At 36.2% G+C, this 7,180-nt stretch overlaps 1 pseudogene; it reads left to right on the forward strand.

Moving 5' to 3' along the window:
* The first annotated feature begins 256 nt into the window (after positions 1-256).
* Positions 257-1,421, forward strand: LOC149153823 (uncharacterized; annotated as a pseudogene).
* The last annotated feature ends 5,759 nt before the right edge of the window (positions 1,422-7,180 follow it).

Consider the following 7,180-nt stretch of genomic DNA (forward strand, 5'->3'; position numbering starts at 1 on the left):
ATGACTAAGATACTCGGAAATGTTTAAAAAATCTGTAAATGTCTTTCATTTCCATGATGCAGTACGTGTTCAAATAAACACCATATCATATGAATAGAAAGCCTGGGTACCTGCTAGCCCTTCCATCTGGCCTTATTGTTTCTGTTATATGGCTATACTTGCATGTAACAGTCAGAGACATTTCAATCAGTTCCTTATTAGAATTTGGAATTCTGATAAACTTCTCTGCCATTTTCTTTGGGATCCCATTTGCATAATGTTGTCTGTCACCCCCTCCCCCATGGTGTCTGAGTACAGAGACTCCGAAGATCTCTACACGATTATTTCTGCTTACTCCACTTCAACAAACTGTAGACCAGTAGAAAAAGAGAAATCAATGGTGCAATCTATGAACAGCGGTGGGAAGATGAGTTGGGCTGATGCAAAAAGTCCATCATTGCAAGAGGATGATCAAGGTCCATTATCAACAAAGAAGAGTTGAAGAGTTGCCATGATGAAAAAATACATGTATGGACTAAAAGGGCTAGGAGGAGTAAAATGAATTGAATGCTCAATACCCTAAAGTCTCTGTTACCTGAGGGTCTCAATTCAAAGGTAGTACTTGATGATTGTTATCTGGAATAACAGTTCAAGACATTAATATAGGCCATGAGCTAAGTAAATGAGTTTATAATAGATTTTCATGACTGTACAGACGTGCTAGATTTAGATTGTAGAATTGATAGATTCTTATCAAAGCTGATGTTCTAGATGTTCTGGACACTGAATTGCTGAAGTATTTCTTTCTCAAGTGGACAAAGGAAGAATTGTTGATAAGGCCATTGATTATATCAAGACCCTCCAAATTGCCTTGAAAGATTTGCAAGCCCAACAATCAGAATGTCTGAAAATTCTCTTGGTATTCACATCCTTTCTTCAGTTCCAGTAACATCTTCACATCCAGGTCTATAGATTCTTGGATCCAAACTTTTGGGTGGCTAGGCTTTCATCACAATATGGGCCCCTGAGAAGACTGGTTTTCTGCCCAAATTATTTTCTATCATGGATGCCAATCAATTGGAGATTGTAAATTGCACCATAAACGTTGTTGGATCCAACATGGTGTATACCCTTTATGCTAAGGTAAGTAACAGTTCTGAACTTAACCGTGGAAATACTTTACTGTCCTTTTACCAGCTACGATATTTGATACATTCTAGGAGCTATGTATACTGATAGTGTTATTTTCCAGAAATTCCTAATCGGATTTTCTCCGTTATATATAGAACTACATCCTGAAGTGTGCTTTCTTTGATTTTTTTCACTGAAAAAACAATAACCAGCAAGTCACAGCCAAGGACTTGAGCTGTACCATAGATGAACTTAATACCACCATAGCTGGTCCTGAAGAACATACCTTACAAAAGGCGGGCAACAGATAATCTATGTGGATATCCCAACCAGTGGATTTCTGCTCTAAGAGCGATGATTTGTTTTTTTTCTTTCATTTGTGCAATTTCTCTGCAAAATATATCCATTCCCACGCTGGGATGCATACCTCAAACTACTTCCGACATTCGTTGCAGTTTTATGACACTTTGTGGCTGGGATGCATACCGATAAACTATAACCATTCCAAGGATGTGATGCATACCAAACTTCTGACATTGGTTTTCTTGAAAATCCAATGCAATTTTATAATACTTTGTGTTAAGTAGATAGCGGGTTCGGAACTTCAAGCCCCTGTAAGAGCATGGATGCCTATTAGTATAATAAGCAGAGAGTTACTGCAAATCTACATGAGAATCATTAATTTTTGTATTGAGAAATTATCTGTGTACCTCAGTGTGCTTTTCCACTGAGGTGAGAAAATATCTGAAAATTTGAACATAAATACAACATACAATCGTAGCATTATATAAAAAAAACTACTTCACAGACTCAAACCAGATTGCTGGTAAAGCAGTTTAATGGACACTACTTTGGATCATCTATTTTGTAATTGGATACCCATTCAGAAAATATGTTAAGGTAATAAACAACATGGCACAATTATAAAACCCTGACACTAAGATTTTAAACTTTTCAGATAAACTATGACAATGAATAGAATGGTTTGACAATAAGGTGTGATCCAAAGATTCAATGATTATGATGTCCAATACTTTCAAAGTATTGTGACCTCAATCCTTCTACTATGACGTGCTTCCAATTTTGATTGTTGGGTTGTGTCTTGATGTAATCTATGGCCTCATCAACAATTTTTCCTTTGTCCACCTGAGAAACAAATACTTCAACAATTCAGTGTCTAGAAAATTAGGTTTGATAATAACAGCGAAAAACACAACTCTGCAATCAAAATCTAACATGTCTGTACAGACATAAAAATATATTTTATACTCATTTTCTTAGCTCATGGCTTGTATTAGTGTCTTGAACTTTTATTCTAGACAGAAATCATCAAGTAGTACCTTTGGATTGAGACCCTCAGGTAATAGAGGCTCTAGAGTATTGAGCATACAATTCATTTTACTCCTCCTAACCCTTTCAGTCCATACATGTGATTTATGATCAAAGCAACTCTTCTTTGTTGAGGTTGGAGCTTGATCATCCTCTTGTGATCTTGGACTTATTGCACCAGTCCAGCTCCTCTTTCCCCCACTAGTCTTAAATTGCAATATTGACTGTTGGTTTTCCATTGGTGTCGAGTTTGTTGAAGTGGAATAAGCAGAAACAATTGTATAGAGATCTTCAGAGTTTTTGTACTCAGACATCATGGGGGAGGGGGCTACAGAAAACATTCTGCAAAGGGGATCAAAAAGAAAATGACAGAGAAGTTTATCCGCATTCCAAATTATGATAAAATCCTGATTGAAATATCTGACTGTTACATGGAAGTGTCGACATATATAAGAAACAATAAGGCCAGATGGAGATTGAAAGAGTTACAGCTATGTAGGCCTTATCAATTGAATGCACTGAATCTATAATACATATCATTATAAAATTCGAAATTCATATATTTTGTTGTGATTATGCAGAAAGAGATATATGTACATTTCGTTTTCATTGTTGGTACTTCCCAATCCATGAATATTTAGACTCATAATCTTTTGCAAAATGGAGACACTCGTCGGATCTCTTTTGATAAAAGCGAACGCTAAGATTTTAAACTTTTCAGATAAACAATGACAATGAATAGAATGGTTTGACAATAAGGTGTGATCCAAAGATTCAATGATTATGATGCCCAATATTTTCAAAGTATTGTGACCTCAATCTCTTGTCAATATTTTCAATAGCTCAGTTCTGGTAACACAAATTCAAACATGGCGTATTCAAATGTGAATTAAAGGTATTGAAAATTTTGTCATATTTGGCAACTCTCTGCTAGGTTAAATAATAATATAGTTTTATTTTTAGAAATTGAAATAACGTAAGAAGTTAGTTTTGATGTTTAGAGAGGTGCATTCTATATTATAGTTCAATATAAAGGTGATGTGTGATTCTATCTATGTATATATATATATATATGTATATATATATATATATATGTATATATATATATATATATATATTTTAAACATGGAATTGGGAAATGACAGATCTCTGAAATTTTTCATAAACCAGAGTAGTATGAATTCAGTGAGCATTGAAAGTAAACTGATCCCCACATTCGAAAGAATGTGTAAAGCTATTCAAAGTAAGGAAAGCTGGATGGTGATGTAGAAAGAAGAGCAGAAGAAGTTGCTATGGCCTAGATCAGCAGGCTGTCTGGCGACAAGTCTGGCAACACTAACTGGTCTGTCTTGCAGGCTTTGGTGTTCCCCTCAAAACCCTTGTCTCTTCAGAGAGTATGATCGGTTCCAAAGAATGATAGGTCTTTGTTGCAAAAGAATGGGACAGTCAATGTTTTTCTTATTAAAAACAGAGGTTCCAAAGTAATTGTAACTGCTTTTCTTTTAATGAAAGTGTATGTTTTCTTCTTTCTGGAAAATTAAAAAAAAAAAATCTTTATAGAAAAAAAAAAGTGATGCACTCTAGCTCTTCTGGACCTCAGGCACATATCTAATGTGAATTAAATGTATTGAACATTTTGTCATATTTGGCAAACTCTCTGCTAGGTTAAATAATAATTGAAATAGACACAGTTTTGTTTTTAGAAATTGAAATAACGTAAGAAGTCAGTTTTGATGTTTAGAGAGGTGCATTCTATATTATAGTTCAATATAAAGGTGATGTGTGATTCTATCTATGTATATATATATATATATATATATATATATATATATATATATATTTTTTTTTTTTAAACATGGAATTGGGAAATGATACATCTCGAAATTTTTTCATAAACCAAAGTAGTATGAATTCCGTGAGCATTGAAAGTAAACTACTCCCCACATTCGAAAGAACGTGTAAAGCTATTCAAAGTAAGGAAAACTGGATGGTGATGTAGAAAGAAGAGCAGAAGAAGTTGCTATGGCCTGGATCAGCAGGCTGTCCGGCGACAAGTCTGGCAATACTAACTGGTCTGTCTTGCAAGCTTTGGTGTTCCCCTCAAAACCCTTGTCTCTTCAAAGAGCATGATTGGTTCCAAAGAATGATAGGTCTCTGTTACAAAAGAATGGGACAATCAATGTTTTTCTTATTAAAAACAGAGGTTCCAAAGTAATTGTAACTGCTTTTCTTTTAATGAAAGTGTATGTTTTTTTCTTTCTGGAAAATTAAAAAAAAATCTTTATAGAAAAAAAAAGTGATGCACTCTAGCTCTCCTAGACCTCAGGCACAGATCTAGAACTATTTTCCTGAGCTCAAAAACATACAAATTCTCGCTAGTGCATAATCATATGTCTCACCAAGTCTGCGCCCTTAAACTGACTCCTTAAAACCAAGTCGAATTGTCTCATTGAACTCAAGTCTCACTATCTTGAACTCAAGTGAACTGTCTCTTAAACTCGAGTCAAATTGCCTTACTGAAATGTCAGGCCAGGCAGTAACTCTCCAAAGGCAGTAAAACTGATTCGTATTATTCCATAGGTAGGTCATTGTTATATACAATAGGGAGTGACTGTTCAGTTCATCTCCTGATGACTGTTCACATTCCTAATTTAATTATTTACATAAAATTCACCCAATCATGAAGATTAGGTGTCAACATTCCCCCCCTTAATCTGAAGGGATGTTGGTGAGTCCAAGCATCATTCTGAATCGTTCAAGCTTTTCCCTTCCAAGTGCTTTGGTGAAGATGTCTGCAATTTGCTCATTTGTGGAACAATGATGGAGATGAATTGTTTTGGCCTCAACATGATGTCGAATCAGATGATATTTAGTATTGATGTGCTTCGTTCGATCATGGAACTTGGTTCTTGGCCAACTTTATTGCAGAGGTATTGTCAATCATGAGTGGGGTTGATTGTACTTGTTTTACCTGCAAATCTTCAAGAATTTTCCTGAGCCACACAATTTCTTTCGTTGCTTCAACTGTTGCCACGTATTATGCTTCTGTTGTGGAATCTACTAGAACTGATTGTTTGCGTGATCTCCAGGAGACAGCTCCTGATGCAAGACTCATAGCATATCCTGAAGTAGATACCGCGGTTTCTTTGTCTCCATCGAAGTCTGAATCAGAGTATCCAATCAAGCTGAAGTCGTCAACCTGTGTATACTTGATCCCAAGGTCTTGAGTTCCCTTCAAGTACCTTAGAACTCTTTTTGCAACAAACCAATGTCCCTCACAAGGCTTTTGCATAAACCTGGAGAGGATTCCAACAGCAAATGAAATGTCTGGTCTGGTAGTAGTGAGGTAGATGAGACTTCCTACAAGCTGTCTATACTTTGTTGCATCCTCAAATTCCTTTCCTTCAATAGATGTGAGCTTTAAGTTTTGTTCCATTGGAGTAGTAAGAGGATTGCACTCTGTCATGCCAAATCTGTTTAACAAATCTCCAATGTATTTCTTTTGAGAAAGAATTATGGACTTTGGATGTTGGGTTACTTCAATGCCAAGATAGTAATGAACATAGCCCAAATCAGTCATTTCAAAACTTTTCCCCAATTCCTTCTTTATGGATGCAATGTAGCTTTCATTGTTCCCTGTCATTAAAAGATCATCTACATATACCACAAGATATACAACTGTTTTGCCAACTTTCTTGACAAATAAAGTTGCATCATCAAGATCAAAATGATTAAAGTTGAGTTTTAGAAGATGCTCAGTTAGTTTTTCATACCAGGCTCGCGGTGCTTGTTTGAGGCCATACAAGGACTTCACAAGGTTGCATACTTTATGTTCATGTCCTTTCACAACAAATCCTTCAGGCTGGGACATAAAAACATTCTCTTTTAGATCTCCATTCAAGAAGGCAGTTTTTACATCCATTTGATGGACTTTCCAACCGTTCTGAGCTGCTAGTGCAAAGAGTGTCCGGATGGTGGCCCATTTTGTTGTGGGGGAAAAAGTTTCCTCATAATCGACCCCTTCCTTCTGTGCAAAACCTTTTTCCACAAGCCTAGCTTTGTGCTTGTCAAGTGAGCCATCAGCTTTGTACTTGTTCTTGTAGACCCACTTGCAGCCAATTGGTTTGGTTCCAAATGGAGGATCAACCAGCTTCCAAGTGCCGTTCTTTATGAGGGCATCATACTCCTTTTGCATCGCTTCTTTACATTCATCATGAGAAGCAACTTCTTTAAAGGAAGTTGGTTCAAAATATGTAGACAAGTTCAATTCACAATCATAAGAAACATCCATATCAACAGGTGAATTAGAGCCATCCACATCACCTCCATTTTGTCAGTTTGAATTTCTGGTTCCTGTTTTTCCAATTTCATCAGGATGAACACTTTCAAGTGTCTTCGTCAGCTACTTTGGGGGACCTTTCTGAGATGGTCCAGGCTACTCTGTTGATTGAGTTGGGACTGAATCAAGATTGAGTCTCCTAATTCTATCAATTACATCACTTAAAGCATCATCCGTTGTTGGAGTTTCATTCGGGGGAGAGTGTTCTTCAGAAGAAGATTCCACATGTTGATCTAGAATAGGAATCCCCCTTCAAGATTTGGAATCTGATTATCAAATTCTTGAAATGATTTTGTTTTTGCGAATCTATCCAAGCGATCAAGTTTCCGCTCAACAACATTGTCAGATTTGGATGATTCAAGAAAAATTACATCTCTCGATACAACAAACTTTTTATTTACT

This window comes from Pinus tabuliformis, chromosome 9, assembly GCF_031772625.1.
Source record: "Pinus tabuliformis cultivar Carrire ecotype Pingquan chromosome 9, CPIR1, whole genome shotgun sequence".
In the NCBI taxonomy this organism is placed as follows: Eukaryota; Viridiplantae; Streptophyta; class Pinopsida; order Pinales; family Pinaceae; genus Pinus; species Pinus tabuliformis.